Below are 16,115 nucleotides of genomic sequence, written 5' to 3' on the forward strand. Positions count from 1 at the left end.
TTAGTGCAATCAGCAAGGGCTACTGCAAGGTTCTAGCACAAAACACCAAATGATGGGGAGCAAAAAGAATTTAATGTGTCTTAATTCCTAAATACTGTATTTTCCAGTCTGAAGTAACCTATGGTCGATAACCTTAACAGTGGGTTTTCTATTAGGGGATTAGCGTTACCATTTTTTGTGTGTGTGTGTTTTTCTGAAGTTGGAAACGGGGAGGCAGTCAGACAGACTCCTGCATGTGCCCCACCGGGATCCACCCTGCATGCCCACCAGGGGGGATTCTCTGCAAATCTGTTGTGTTGCTCTGCCCATCTGGGGCGTTGCTCTGTCACTGGCATGCCCATCAGGGGGTGTTGCTCTGTTGCAACCAGAGCCATTCTAGCGCCTGAGGCAGAGGCCATGGAGCCATCCTCAGTGCCCGGGCCAACTTTGTTCCTATGGAGCCTTGGCTGCAGGAGGGGAAGAGAGAGACAGAGAGGAAGGAGAGGGGGAGGGGTGGAGAAGCAGATGGGCGCTTCTCCTGTGTGCCCTGGCCGGGAATCGAACCCAGGACTCCTGCACACCAGGCCGACGCTCTACCACTGAGCCACTGGCCAGGGTCAGCGTTATCATTTTTATGTAGTAGTTTTGCTTACTGTGTATAACACTTTCTGAAAATTTTGCTTTCTTAAATAATGAAAGCACTTTTGTTCCAGATCAGCATATCCAAATGTAAAGAGTAAATAGGTAACTTAGGTGGATTCAGAAAGAAAAGGCCCTGGCCGGTTGGCTCAGTGGTAGAGCGTCGGCCTGGCGTGCAGAAGTCCCAGGTTCGATTCCCGGCCAGGGCACACAGGACAAGCGCCCATCTGCTTCTCCACCCCTCCCCCTCTCCTTCCTCTCTGTTTCTCTCTTCCACTCCTGCAGCGAGGCTCCATTGGAGCAAAGATGGCCCGGGCGCTGGGGATGGCTCCTTGGCCTCTGCCCCAGGCGCTAGAGTGGCTCTGGTCGTGACAGAGCGACCCCCGGAGGGTCAGAGCATTGCCCCCTGTTGGGCAGAGCATCGCCCCCTGGTGGGCGTGCCGGGTGGATCCCGGTCGGGCGCATGCAGGAGTCTGTCTGACTGTCTCTCCCCGTTTCCAGCTTCAGAGGAATACAAAAAAAAAGAAAGAAAAGGGTGGCAAAATACATATAAATTTAAAAATTAGACAGAATTTTGCAGAGTAGAACTTGTGAAATTTCTGAATTCATATAGATTATGGATTCATATTCCATCTTTTTTTCCTTTTCATCTCCAGTTACCTCAGGGATGTTCTAATGATTGATATAATATTTGTAAAAATTCTTGAGCTCCTCAGAAGAAAAGGGCTTAAAACATTGGTATACTTTTTCTAAGTATTAATCAGGTTATCTGGGAATGTAGCTAGAAAAATACCCCAAGCAATATGATTTTGTAAAATAATGTTTACCGTTGAAAAAATAAATTTTAACTTGTTTCATTCTTGTAGAACGTAAGCATATTCAGTAATTAATGTCTACAGTTAAATTCTCTTTACTATATGTAACAATATTTATGAAGCATCTGATACATGTAAGGTTCTGGGCTAGGTATTAGAGATCCAGAGATACGTAAATTGAGATGTATTACTTTGTGGAGTCTATAATCAAGGACACAGATTTCAGTGAGTAGAAAGAGGTGTATCTAGATTCTTGGAGATTTTCAAAAATCCTAAAATAAAAATTGTGCACCACTGATCTGAGTAGACAAACAGAGCATCCCACAACAAATTATAATACAGTATATTAAGAGCCAGTTATATGTGCTTTATGTTTATTTACATTTAATTACCATCACAGCCTTGTAGAAAGGGTTGTTAATTTTTTTGTATTGACAGCACAAGAATTGGAGGCTCAGAGAGGTCAAGGAATATGCCCAAAGTCACAGCTTGAAAATGGCAGAGCCAACTTTAAAACTAGTACTCTTTCCTTTAGTCATACTGCTTCCCCCAATGAGCATATCTCTTCATTCATACTGCAGTATGAACAAGATACTTTAGCATCATTGAGGAATGAGAATTTAATTTTTCTAAGAATGGCAGGGGGAGTTGGGAAAGTCATGATATCAAAAGTGACTATTGCCCTGGCTGGATAGCTTGGTGGTTGGAATGTTGTTCAAGAGGGCAAAGGTTGTTGGTTCGATTTTCCCGGTCTTGGCACTATACGAGCCAAGTTCCTGTCTCCCTCTCTCCCTACCTCTCTCTCAAAAAAATAAAAATAATGGCCCTGGCTGGTCAGCTCAGTGGTAGAGCATTGGCCAGGTATGTGGATGTCCCAGGTTTGATTCCTGGTTAGGGCACACAAGAGAAGGGCCCATCTACTTCTCCATCCCCTCTCGCTTCTCTCTGTCTCTTTCTCTCTTTTGCACCCCTCCTGCAGTCGTGGCTTGTTTGGAGTGAGTTGGCCTGAGCACTGAGGATAGCTCATTGCCTCCGCCTCAAGCCCAAAGAAGGGCTTGGATGCTGAGCAATGGAGCAGTGCCCCCTTAGTGGGCTTGCCAGGTGGATCCGGGTCCCGGCACATTCAGGAGTCTGTCTCTGCCTCTCCTCTCACTCACTGAATTGAAAAAAAATAAGTGGCTATTTAGAGAAGGTGATATAAGAAAGTAGATATAATTTATGGAACAGAGTTCTACAATATATAAGAAAAATGTCATCACATCAGAGCACAGGTGAAGAATTAGCAGTAGGGAAAGGGAAATACTGTAAATTCATGTCAAAGAAGAATGGGTCAAGATAAAGTACACTTGAATATAGAGGGATTAATAGAAAATTGCAGGAAATTATTTTATCATAGCATAAGGCTTGTTGTATTCAGTTCTTGATAAGTGGTACATATGATAATTGTTATTCATTTTGGTATAATGTAATTAAGTAAAATATAAGATAATTATACTAGAATTTGTGAAAGTTAAAATACTGTAGTTTATTTCCATATTACTGTAATGGAGGTCAAGACATCTGGATTTCATAATTTCTTCATTTTTAGTTGGAAAAGTATGTCATACTCTAAAATGCTCTGCAAATGTGGGTTTTATGATTTCACATTAATATAGAGAATTGCTCCATATAGCTGTATAATTTCTACTTCTCCTGTATGGTAGACAATAAATAACAGAATAGGAAGAATACAAAGAACTTCCGCACGAGGTACTCTTTTTTTTTACTTTTTAAAAAATTATTTTTATTTATATTTATTTTAGAGGAGAGAGAGAGAGAGAGAGAGAGAAGGGGGGGAGGAGCAAGAAGCATTGACTCCCATATGTGCCTTGACCAGGCAAGCCCGGGGTTTTGAACTGGCAACCTCAACATTCCAGGTCGACACTTTATCCACTGTGCCACCACAGGTCAGGCCACAAGGTACTTTCTAAGTTCAAATGAACACCATTGTTATATATCTGTATTAATTTCCTTTGGAAATCACTGATTCCAGTAGATCATGGTTATTCATTATCTCTCAGGCTCCATTTATCATGCATATTTTGACCCTTTTTTATTTGGTATTTGACTTCAAAGGCCTAAGAAAGCCACTGAGTTTCTAGTCATTTGCAAGGCTCTGTCACACTTTATCCATTATTGTCATTGATTTGGCTGGTTATTATTTACTAGGTGCCAACTGGTTAATGGCTCTATCTACTATTTGATGGAAGTAGACATAAAAATAGCCTTTAAAAGGCGTAGCCTGTGGTGGTGCTGTAGATAAAGTGTTGACCTTGAACACTGAGGTCGCTGGTTTGAAACCCTATGGGAAGCAATTGCTCTGAGTTGATGCTTCCTGCTTCTACCCCCTTTTTCTCTCTCTCCCCTCTCTCTAAAAATCAATTTTAAAAATAGCCTTTAAAAGTAAAGTTCTTTGAACTGATACTTACTATTACATCCACCAAGCGCGAGAACAAACGTCGGAGACTTTCAGGGGTTTAGATCTTACTTTATTGGCCAAGTTTAACCTGCGCAGGGACGAACTCTCAAGGTGTCCGGAGACACCGTACCCACAGGGGGCTATAAACGAGAGTCGCGCCTGGCGCTTACAACTAGGTCCTTATATATCCTAAGTGAGCAAGCATTATACAGAAGCAGATGTGGCAGTTCGCTATTCACTAGGGGGGTCTCGCGCAACATAGCAACAGGGGAAGGGTATAGCTCAGTGTCGAATTTCAAACATAAACTTCTGATAAGGGTCTCTAACCAATAGAATGCAGGATGTTTGCCCAGCTTTGTGCTGATCTTTTGTTCTCAGCCTCACAGGGACCCTATCAGCACTTCCCTGTTCCTACTCCTCCAAGAGTTAGACTCTGGCAGCCACAGCACACCTCCCCGAACCTAACACTTACAACTTAGGTATTTTTTATTTGTTTGGGATGTTATAAAAGGTGAGACTAGAATAACAGTTTGGACACTTCCAATTTATGTTAGACTTATCTAGTCTAACACCACAATTCTCTGAGCTATACAGGTGAGAAAAATGCACCTTAGGAAGGTTAGGTATCTAGTTCTCAGTTTATAAATGAGAGTGCATGGATTTTAACACAAATTTGTCCAACCCCAAAGCTCCATGTTCTTTTTACTACACTGGATGTAGCAACAAGATTTATCTGTACTTGAATTGCTTGCTAGAAATATGTCTTTGGATGGGCATTAGTTTTGGGCAGTGGTGAAGGACTGGGAATTTGAGTATTTGAATTTTTAAGGGAGACAAAAATGTTGCATGAGTGATTGGTTTTATCAGGTGATGGGGAGCCTAGGTAAAGTTAGCTGGATTTTAGGTTTTATTATTTTACCTAATCAAATCTATCAAGTCTTGAATTACAAAGTAGGAAAATAACAATACGGGCACCAAATCACTGAATAAAGATTTAGTGACGTAATATGTACCACTCCAGTTTACGCACTATTTTTCTACTTTGACTTAAAAAGTATAATTCAATTTTTACTGCATAGTGGTTTCAATAAACAGGACAGAGAAGAGAACTGTTGGAGACGTAGTATAGAAAAGAGCGCTGACATGGGTATGAAAAAGCTCTGGGTTTCTGTTTCCTCTTCTGTAAATGGAAGGAATTGTTTAGACCTCTGTTTCCCTGCAGCTCTTTCAAGAGCTTGTGTGAACGCTGTGCTTTAAAAAACAATGGAAAGAGAAGGAAACAAAGAATTATGCTAGCACTAATTTATCTGTAAACTTACTGATTAGCTAAGGTCACTTTGTGGGAAGAGTATCCCATTAAACATTTTGAAATTTGCTGTGCTAAAAGTATTTTCTGGAAGTCATCTCAGACTGGAATGCTGTTTATCAAGGTGCCAATTATGTGGGCTTGCTTCATTGAGGGTTTTATTTTTTTTAATTACTGTTTCCTTTTTGAATTATTTCTAATACTAATTTCTTCAGTATCCCAGGTCGTTGTTCTATTTATTCACTGTGCCACCACCAGTCTGGCTGTAATTTACTTTTGAATAATTTGAGTTAGAATCAGTTTTGTTTAACACTTGAGAATTTTGGTAATGAATATAGAATAGCTTTTATAAGACCCTGAACTACAAGAACATTAAGATAATCTGTTGGCATATAACTTCATAGATCAGTTTTCTCAAGGCTTGTTTTGACTTCTGTTGTTAAAATATAGCAACTGGTTGTTCTTGAGAAGCAGAAAAGTAAAGAGGAAAAGAGATCAATATTTCTCAACAAACCTAGGTTCCAAATTATCTCACAGCCATTTAGTAGCTCTTCATAATCTTGCGCAAGGCACTTTTGTCATCAGTAAAATAAAGGTGATAATACTTAACTCTGTATGATTATCTATAATAAAGATCTGTTGATTCAGGAATACTAGAAATAATATGTTACCTAGCACTGTATATAGTGGATTATCATTATGGTAATTTATAATATCTTTATTGTAAGTTAGCTGTAATTTATATAAAGTGTTGCATTTTGTTGTTGAATTGTAGAATTTTTTTTATATTTTAGATATCAGTGGCCTATTAGTGGATTTGCAAATATTTTCTTCTATTTCATGAGTTTTCTTTTTACTTTATTAATAGGCCCTTTGATACACCCAAGTTTTTAATTTTGATGAAGTTCAGTTTACCTGTTTTTTTCTTTTGTTGTCTATGCTTTTTGTGTCATATCAAAGAAAGATATCATTGCCAAACCAAATGTCAGGATGCTTTTTCCTTATATTTTTTTCTAAGAGTTTTATAAAATTTTAGCACTCAGATTTAGGTCTTTGATCCACTTTCAGTTAATTTTTGTATATGGGGTAAGGTAAGGGTTTATTTTCATTCTTTTGAATGTGTATTTCTAGTTTTCCCAGCTTGTTTATTGAAAAGAATGTTGTTTCCCCGTTGAATTGTCTTGGCACCATGTCAGAAATCATTTAACTATATATGTGTGAGAGTTTGTTTCTGGGCTCTCTGTTTTAGTCTCTTGTTCTTGATGTTTATGTTTATACTAATATTATACTATTTTGATTACTGTACCTTTGTAGTAAATTTTGAAACCAGAAATAAGAATCTTCCAATTTTGTTCTTCTTTGTATAAGTGAAGGAAGCCAATTTGGAAAGGCTACATACTGAAAAAGGCAAAACTATGGAGACAGTGAAAGATTAGGATTCAGGGAGTGGTGGAGAGGAAGCAGTGGCGGGATTCAGCTGGTTCGCACTGGTTTGACAGAACCGATACCTAATTTTTTGTTGAGTTTGGCGAACTGGTTATTGAAATGGCACTTGTTTTCAGGGTTCTTTTTAAGGTGGGCACCTGGGAAGCCAACCAATGTGGAAGTCACAGATTTACATTCCTACTCTTTTTTAACGTTCATCTGCATAACAGCATATTCTAAGTGCCCATAGTAATACTCATTCCATCCATAGGTGAAAAAAATGCAAGTAAGGACACCAATCAAGAAGCAATATGGAAATATCTTAAATAACAGTTTTATTGTCAAGTATTAATATTTTTTTATTAAATATTTTTCAAGAAGCAATATGGAAATATCTTAAATAACAGTTTTATTGTCAAGTATTAATATTTTTTTATTAAATATTTTAAAACTCTTTCTTATAACAATCTAATTTTCTGTACCTCTTTTATTCTTATTTAAGTTTTAAATACTTGAAATAATAAACTACCTTTCGGCATATAATTTTTCAATACTTAAAATGGTCATTAGGGCAGAGAACTAGTTGTTAAATTATTTGAATACTATCACTGAGAGGAAGGGACAAATAGATGGAGCACAGATTTTTAGTGCAATCAAACTACTCTGAATGGAATTGGAGCAAAAGTGACATCAGAGCAACAGCAGTGTGAGATATACTCCTGATTGCTCCCCTTGAAATTCAACAAATTGTCAACTAGAACACAGCGAAGGAACCCCAACTGGGCTCGCAGGCCTGCCTAAAAGATCTGTACGCTGAATGGACTAAAGGTGGGCAGGGTTGGAAAGGGGGGAAGAAGATAAAATGCATTCACAGTCGGCTTTGGAGAGGAGATAAACCCAGAGTAACTGGGTTTTATTTTTTCTCTGCAGGACTACGTGGAGGAGGGAAGCTCTGATTGTCTGGGTTTTGTCTGCTGGGATACAGAGAGGAAAGCCTAGAGTGTCTGGGCCTCCTTCTGCTGGGAGGAGCAGAGAAATAGAGGGGGAGATACTAAACCAAAACGATGGCAGAACAAGGGGTTACAACCAGTGTTCCTGCAGTCTTCTCACCGCCCTCACTCAGCACGGAGACAGAGAAAACCAGTGTGTGGTCCCCTGGTTTCCCAGATCCTGCCTCCCTCACCTCACAGGTATAAAGAGTGGCAGAGACAGATCTCACAGCTAACTTTCTAGAGCCACTCTATACCCTAAAGAACATAGGTGCTCCACGTCTGGTCCTCTGGTCTGTTGAGACACGGAGCAGCATCTGGAGGCCTAAGTTTGCTATTGCTAAAGCTGTAAAACTCTCACAACATGCCTCACCCACCAATGTGACTGCAGCCCTTGCCTAATCATTGCAACAGCAACATCTCAGCGGAGGACAGCTTAGTAATTTCATGGAGCTAACACTTGTAATACAGTGACACCTACTGGAAGAAAACAGTAACCTCTCAAAACTGAAATTTATTTTTTCTTTTTATTTTTTGTTCTTTTTTTCTCTTTTGAATTTCATTTTCTTTAATTTTTATATTTTAATTTTTGTGGGTGTTTTTTAAATTCTATTTTATTGTATTTTTAAAATTTTTATTTTTGTTAGAGTTTTTAACAATACCACTCTCAAATGCCATCAAGGAAGAGGAAATTGAATACCATGGCAACACAAGACAGATGCAGTTCAGAAAGAAAATAAGAAAGCTCTAGAAAAATAATCTTAATTACATGGAAACCTTGGAGTTAAATGATAGAGGATTCAAAATTGAAGTTCTGAAAATACTCAATGAGATGCGAGAAAACACCATGGGCAATATAATGAGCTCAGAAAACAAAACCAATACTTCACTAGGGAGATTAAAACTTCCCTTTCTTTTTTTTTTTACTTTATTATTATTATTTATTTTTTTGTATTTTTCTGAAGCTGGAAACGGGGAGAGACAGTCAGACAGACTCCCGCATGCGCCCGACCGGGATCCACCCGGCACGCCCACCAGGGGCCACGCTCTGCCCACCAGGGGGCGATGCTCTGCCCCTCCAGGGGGGGGTCACTCTGCCGCGACCATAGCCACTCTAGCGCCTGGGGTAGAGGCCAAGGAGCCATCCCCAGCACCCGGGCCATCTTTGCTCCAATGGAGCCTCGGCTGCGGGAGGGGAAGAGAGAGACAGAGAGGAAGGGGGGGGTGGAGAAGCAAATGGGCGCTTCTCCTATGTGCCCTGGCCAGGAATCGAACCCCGGTCCCCCGCACGCCAGGCCAATGCTCTACCGCTGAGCCAACCGGCCAGGGCCTACTTTATTATTTTTTATTAAGTGAGAGGTGGGAGGTAGAGAGACAAGCTCCGGCATGCGCCCTGATCGGGATTTACCCAGCAAGCTCCATCTGGGGCCAATGATTACCCATCTTGGGTTGCTGCTCCGTTGCTCAGCAACCGAGTTATTTTAGTGACGGAGGTGAGGCCATAGAGCCATCCTCAGTGCCTAGAGCCAACTTGCTGGAACCATTTGAGCCATAGCTGTGGGAGGGGAGGAGAGAGAGTGAGAAAAGGGGGAGGGAGGGTGGAGAAGTATATGGTTGCTTCACCTGTGTACCCTCACTGGGAATCAAATCTGAGACTTCTAGGCACCAGGCCAGCACTATGGCTGAGCCAACCAGCCAGAGTTGAGATTGAAACTTTAAAAACAGAGATAAAGAATTCAATACATGAATTAAAAATTGTGGTAGCAAGTTTAGCTAATAGAACAAGCCAGACAGAGGAAAGAATCAGTGACATCAAACACAGGCAACTAGAAATGCTACAGAGAGAAGAGAGACTCACGAATTTAAAAAAAAATGAGAAAGCTCTACAAAAATTGCCGACTCCATCGGAAAGAGCAATATAAGAATAATGGGTATATCAGAAGAAGAAGAGAGGAAGAAGGGAATAGAGAACCTATTCATAATGAATCAGAATTTCTCAAGCCTATGGAAAGAGTTAGAGTCTCGAATCGATGATACAAACAGAATGTGAAGTTACTGCAACCCAATCAGATCTACTCCAAGGCTCAGTGTAATAAAACTGACAAAAATCAATGACAAAGAAAGAATCTTCAAGGCAGCTAGGGAAAAGAAGAACATAATTTATACATGAAAGCCCATTAGGTTATCATCAGACTTCTCAGCAGAAACTCTACAAGCCAGAAGACAATGGACACAAACATTCAAAGTATGAAAGAAAGGAATTATCGGTCAAGGATTCTACTATGTATCCATCAAAGTTATCCTTTAGATATGAAGGGGAAATGAAAACTTTTACAGACATACAGAAGCTGAGGGAATTTTTCACCAGAAAACTCCCACTGTAGGAAATACAGGGGTTAGTAGACCAGATACAAAGAACAAAACAAATCAAAACTACAAGTAAAAGCTCCAACAAGGTCACAACAAAAACAAGGATAATCTGTGACAACAAAAAAATAAAAGGAGAGAGGATAAAGATCTGTAGTAGCAAAGGAGGATGGAATTCAAAAGCATTTATAAGACAAAGGACTTTGTACATATGACAATCTTTCTCTTAACCTAATGGTAACCACCCACAAAAAAGCCACTACTGAACACATAGCTTAAAAAAAAAAAAAAAGAAACGGGAAAGTATGGAATACCACCATACAAAAACAACTGACAGAAACACAAAAGAGGAATCAAATAAGACACAGAGCAACCAGAAAACAAAACAAAATGGCTATAGGAAATCCTCAGGTGTCAATAAGTACCCTAAATGTAAATGGATTGAACTCACCAATAAAGAGGCACAGTGTAGCAGATTGGATCAAAAAGCAAAACTCAAGTGTAGGCTGCCTTCAAGAGACACATCTAACACCTAACCAGATGGTGGCGCAGTGGATAGAGCATTGACCTGGGATGCTGAGGACCCAGGTTTGAAATCCCAAAGTCACTGGCTTGAGTGTGGGCTCATCTGGCTTGAGTGCAGACTTACCAGTTTGAGCATGGGGTCACTGGTTTGAGCATGGCATCATAGATATGACTGCATGGTCTCTGAGCCCAAAGATTGCTAGCTTGAAGCCCAAGGTCACTGGCTTGAGCAAGGGGTCACTGGCTCAACTGGAGCCCCCTAATCAAGGCACATGTCAGAAAGCATCAATGAACAACTAAAGTGCTACAACTATGGGTTCATGCTTCTCATCTCTCTCCCTTCCTGTCTGTCTGTCCCTGTCTGTCCTACTCTTTTTCTCTCACTAAAAAAAAAAGAAAGAGGAAAAAAGAAAAAGATACATCTAAGCTACAAGGACAAAAGCAGACTCAAAGTGAAAGGTTGGAAAATGATTCTCCAAGCAATAATATCCAAAGAAAAGTAGGTGTAGCTATACTTATATCTGACAGTCCTGACTTCAAGACAACAAAGGTAACCAGAGACAAAGATGGGCATTTCGTAATGATAAAGGAGACATTGTATCAAGAAGACATAACACCTCTTAATATATATGCATTGAACCAGGGAGCTCCAAAATATATAAGATACCTACTAACTGATCTAAAAATAAAAACAGACAAAAAGACAATCATACTTGGAGTACTCAACACACCATTGATGGCTTTAGGTAGATCATCCAAACAGAAAATCAATAAAGAAATATCAGCTTTAAATGACACACTAGACCAAATAGCCATAGAGAACAATTTAGGAATTTGACCGCAAAGGCAAGGGAAGTAAAGGCAAAAATAAATGAATGGGACTATATCAAACTAAAAATCTTCTGCACAGTGAAAGAAACTGACAACAGAACAAATAGGCAGCCAACCAAATGGGAGATGATACTTGCAAACAACAGCTCTGATAAGGGGTTAATATCCAAAATATATAAAGAACTCACAAAGCTCAGCAACAAAAAAATCAATCCAATTAAAAATGGGGAGAGGATCTGAATAGACACTTCTTGCAAAAGGACATACAAATGGCCAACAGAATATATGAAAAGATGCTCATCTTCTCTATTTGAGAAATGCAAATCAAAACTACAATGAGATACCACCTCACACTTGTTAGATTGGCTGTTATCAACAAGACAGGTAATAACAAGTGTTGGAGAGGTTGCAGAGAGAAAGGAACCCTCATTCACTGCTGTTGGGAATGTAAAGTAGTACAACCATTAGGAAGAAAATATGGTAGTTCCTCAAAAAATTAAGAATAGAACTACCATATGACCCAGCAATCCCTCTACTGGGTATCTACCCCCAAAACTCAAAAACACTGTACATAAAGACACCCCTTCCCCATGTTCATTGCAGTATTATTCACAGTGGCCAAGACATGGAAACAACCCAAGTGTCCTTTGATAGAAGATTGGATAAAAAAGGTGTGGTACCTATATACTATGGAATACTACTCAGCCATGAGAAATGACGACATATTGCCATTTATGACAACATGGATGGACCTTGAGAGCATTATACTGAGTGGAATAAGTAAATCAGAAAAAGCTAAGAACTATATGATTTCACTCATAGGTAGAATATAAAACTGAGACTCATGGACATAGATATAAGTGAAGTGATTATCAGGGGGAGGGGAATATGAAAGAGGTGTTGGGGGGAGTAAAGAGGGACAAATATAAGGTGACAGAAAATGATTTGACTTTGGGTGATGGGTATACAACATAATCAACAGTTCAATCACTATAGAAATGTTTACCTGAAACCTATGTACTCTTATTCTGTGTCACCGTTAAATTTAATTTTCTAAAGAAAATTTTCAAAAAATACTCAGCATAGTACTATAATGGTACATACATATTATTATACATTTGTTCAAACCATGAAATTACAACCCCAAAAGTGAGTCCTAATGTAAACTATGGACTTTTGAGTGATAATGATGTATCAAAGTAGGTTCATTGCTTGTAACAAATGTACTACTCTGGTGACGTTGTTGATAATGGCAGAAACTAGGCATAAGTGGGGCAGGTGTGTATGGATAACTCTCTATACCTTCTGTTTAATTTTGCTGTGAACCCAAAACTGCTCTAAAAAATAAAGTCTTAAAATACACAGGGGTGGGCAAAAGTAGGTTTATAGTTCATATGGAAAATAATACAAAAATTAACAATACAAAGTGTTTCACATACAACTGTAAACCTACTTTTGTCAACCAGTGTACATCTGCTTAGATATTTAATATTAAGAAATTGTTTATTTTTTAAGGTGTGATAATGATATTGTTACATTAAAGTAGCCCCTATGTTTCAGGTATATACTGAAATATTTAAAGATGAAATGATACAAGAGATTTATTTCTAAATGATTAAATGGTGGAAAAGTAGATGAAGATTGGCTTTGATAATTATTTCACCTGGGTGATGGGCACTTGGAGATTTGTTATGCTGTTATGTCTACTTTTATATAATTGAGAATTTCTCTAATAAAAAGTTAAAAATGAATGGCTAGAATATGATTAAAATAGGGATGTGTTTTATAATTGCTTGCCTTTTACAAATTAGCACTTTTGAGCACATAAAATTTACAACGTTGTGTGTCATCTATAAGGTAATAACAGGATATGTTAAAGTTAATTCATACTATATTAAAGGAATGAGCCTAATAAGTTCAAACAAGGTTAAGGGTGTGTCTTTTTTTAATTGATTTTTAGGGGGAAGGGAGAGAGAGAGTGAGAGAGACATCAATTTGTTCTCCCACTTTTTCATGCTGTCATTGGTTGATTTTTGTATGTTCCCTGACTGGAGATCAAACTTGCAACTTCACCATGTTGGGTTGACCAATTGCCTGGCCAGGGCTTCCAGGTTAAGGTTTTGTGTTGAATATTGTTGTCATATAATTCTGGTATTGTATCTTTCTGTTTGTATAGCTTCACTTGGAAATAAAGTTCAAAGGTTAAATTAAAGACCCTTTGTTAGCCCTTAAATCTCAGGCCTCTAGCCACATTAACTTTTCCTTTTATGATACTTCCTTGGTGGAGCCATACTTCTTCTTAATGGGACCCATGTACATGCCATTTCCTCTGCTTATTATTGTTTCACTTAAAAATTTTTTTTAATTGATTGCTTTTAGAAAAACAGAGGAAGGGGGAGAGAAAGAAGAAGAGAGAGTGACACAGAAAAGCATTCATTTATTGTTCCACTTAGTTGTGCATTCATTTGTTGCTTCCCATATGTGCTGTGACCAGGATTGAACCCACAACCTTGGTGTTTAGGGACGACTCTTAACTGACTGAGCTAACCAGCCAGGGCCTGTTTCACTTCTTAGTACCATTTTATACATAAAAATTTTTACCTGTACTTTAGATTTTATCTCTGTCTTCTCTGTCTTTTCCTAAGTAAAAGCTTCCTTTACCCTGCCAGTCTAGTTAAAGCCTGTGTATATTACATGATTTTTTTTTTTTTTACCATGTACCGGTACTTTTTTGAAGTATGTAATTTTACATTCACTTGTGTGATTGCTTGAGTTTGGATTATATCCTCCATAGACTATTAATTCTATAAAGGCAAGAACCATGTATGTTTGTTTGCTATCATACCCAGTAGGGTAGCATGGTGCCCAGCACATAGCCAGGGCTCAAATATTTGTGGAATAAGTGAGTAAATTATGGCTTTTTAGTTATACCTCTTTATTAAGAAGGCTATGAAAAGATTTCAGGAGGATTAGCATAATTGAATTTACTTTTTAGAAAGTTCTGTCATTTCATATTTGTGTGAAAGATGAATTGGAAAGACACAACTAAAGATTAGAAGGACATGATTATGATGATCTTCTAGACTTCAGATCAGGGGTTGGGAACCTTTTTGGCTGAGAGAGCCATGAACGTCACATATTTTAAGATGTAATTCCGTGAGAGCCATACTACGACCCATGTACGTTATGCATTATCCAATAAAAATTTGGTGTTGTCCAGGAGGACAGCTGTGATTGGCTCCAGCCACCCGCGACCATGAACATGAGCAGTAGGAAATGAATGGATTGTAATACATGAGAATGTTTTATATTTTTAATGTTTTTTTTTTTTTTTATTAAAGATTTGTCTGCGAGCCAGGTGAAGCCATCAAAAGAGCCACACCTGGCTCGTGAACCATAGGTTCCCAACCCCTGCTTCAGATAATAAAGGCCTGAAAAAAGACAGCAGTGATGGAGAGGAAGAGATGGGATTTTGGCAGAACTAAATATTTAAGAGGGAAAACCAACAGGACCTAGTGACTGACTGGATGTGGTCATGATGAGGGAGAAGGAAAAGTCAAGTCTTAAATTGAAATGTGTGAATTAGTATGAGGCAGTATTACATAGTGTGTAAGTACAGAGCCAGTGGAAACTTATGTAACTTACTGAGCATTTTTACTTAACAATTGTTTATTTAACTCTGTTAATTATAAACAAGTGTTTTCATAGAATTTTCAAGGTTAAATGAGATAATAGATGCAAAGTGCCTAGTATTTATGCACTTTGCTATAGACTTGAGCAAGTCATTTAACCACCCAAACTCAGTTTCTTCTTAGAGAAAATAATATATCCCTTCTTCTTCCTACATCACAGGATTACTTTGAAAATGTAAAGCCTCTGGAAGTTGTAAATTGGTAATCACAGTAGCTGGCTATATTAATAATACCTAGTAAGAGAGGAGATGTTCTCTTTCACATTGTCTTTATTTATTTTTTTTATTTATTTTTTATTTTTTGTATTTTTCTGAAGCTGGAAATGGGGAGAGACAGTCAGACAGACTCCCGCACGCGCCCGACCGGGATCCACCCGGCACGCCCACCAGGGGCGATGCTCTGCCCCTCCAGGGCGTTGCTCTGCTGTGACCAGAGCCACTCTAGCGCCTGGGGCAGAGGCCGAGGAGCCATCCCCAGCGCCCGGGCCATCTTTGCTCCAATGGAGTCTTGGCTGTGGGAGGGGAAGAGAGAGACAGAGAGGAAGGAGGGGGCGGGGGTGGAGAAGCAAATGGGCGCTTCTCCTTGTGTGCCCTGGCCGGGGAATCGAACCCGGGTCCCCCGCACGCCAGGCCGACGCTCTACCGCTGAGCCAACCGGCCAGGGCCTCACATTGTCTTTAATATGACTTCATTTCTTGGTTCATCTTTGTAAGATATAGGCTACACTTTGGCCATAAAAACTGGATTAGTAGAATTTACCTCACTGAGAACAGCCTTCTGCATATATGAAGCTCTCTGTGATAAGTGACTAATGAGTTCTCAAGAACATAAATCTTAACAGGGAGCTAAAGAGATTCTTGTTGCCTGGTGTGGAAGGGAGAAAGAAGTAAGATTGTCAAGAGCCAACCCTGGAAGGTGGAAATAATGTGAAACTGAAAACAGCTGGTATGATTATTATTCCATACATAAAGGGTAGTAAATCCCAGAATTCCCAATCTTTATTTCACCCTGCTATATTACCTTTCCAAACAGAAATGGCAGATTTAAGTATCTATACCTATAAATGGCTATGTTATTTGATATTGTGTAT

General features: G+C 39.1%; 1 protein-coding gene across 2 annotated transcripts in view; it reads left to right on the top strand.

Annotated features, from left to right (window-relative positions):
* Positions 1-16,115, top strand: part of ZFYVE9 (zinc finger FYVE-type containing 9) — a 159,583-nt gene that overhangs the window by 54,633 nt on the left and 88,835 nt on the right. The gene's annotated exons all lie outside the window — the stretch shown is intronic.

The sequence above is a fragment of the Saccopteryx leptura genome, chromosome 3 (assembly GCF_036850995.1).
Source record: "Saccopteryx leptura isolate mSacLep1 chromosome 3, mSacLep1_pri_phased_curated, whole genome shotgun sequence".
In the NCBI taxonomy this organism is placed as follows: Eukaryota; Metazoa; Chordata; class Mammalia; order Chiroptera; family Emballonuridae; genus Saccopteryx; species Saccopteryx leptura.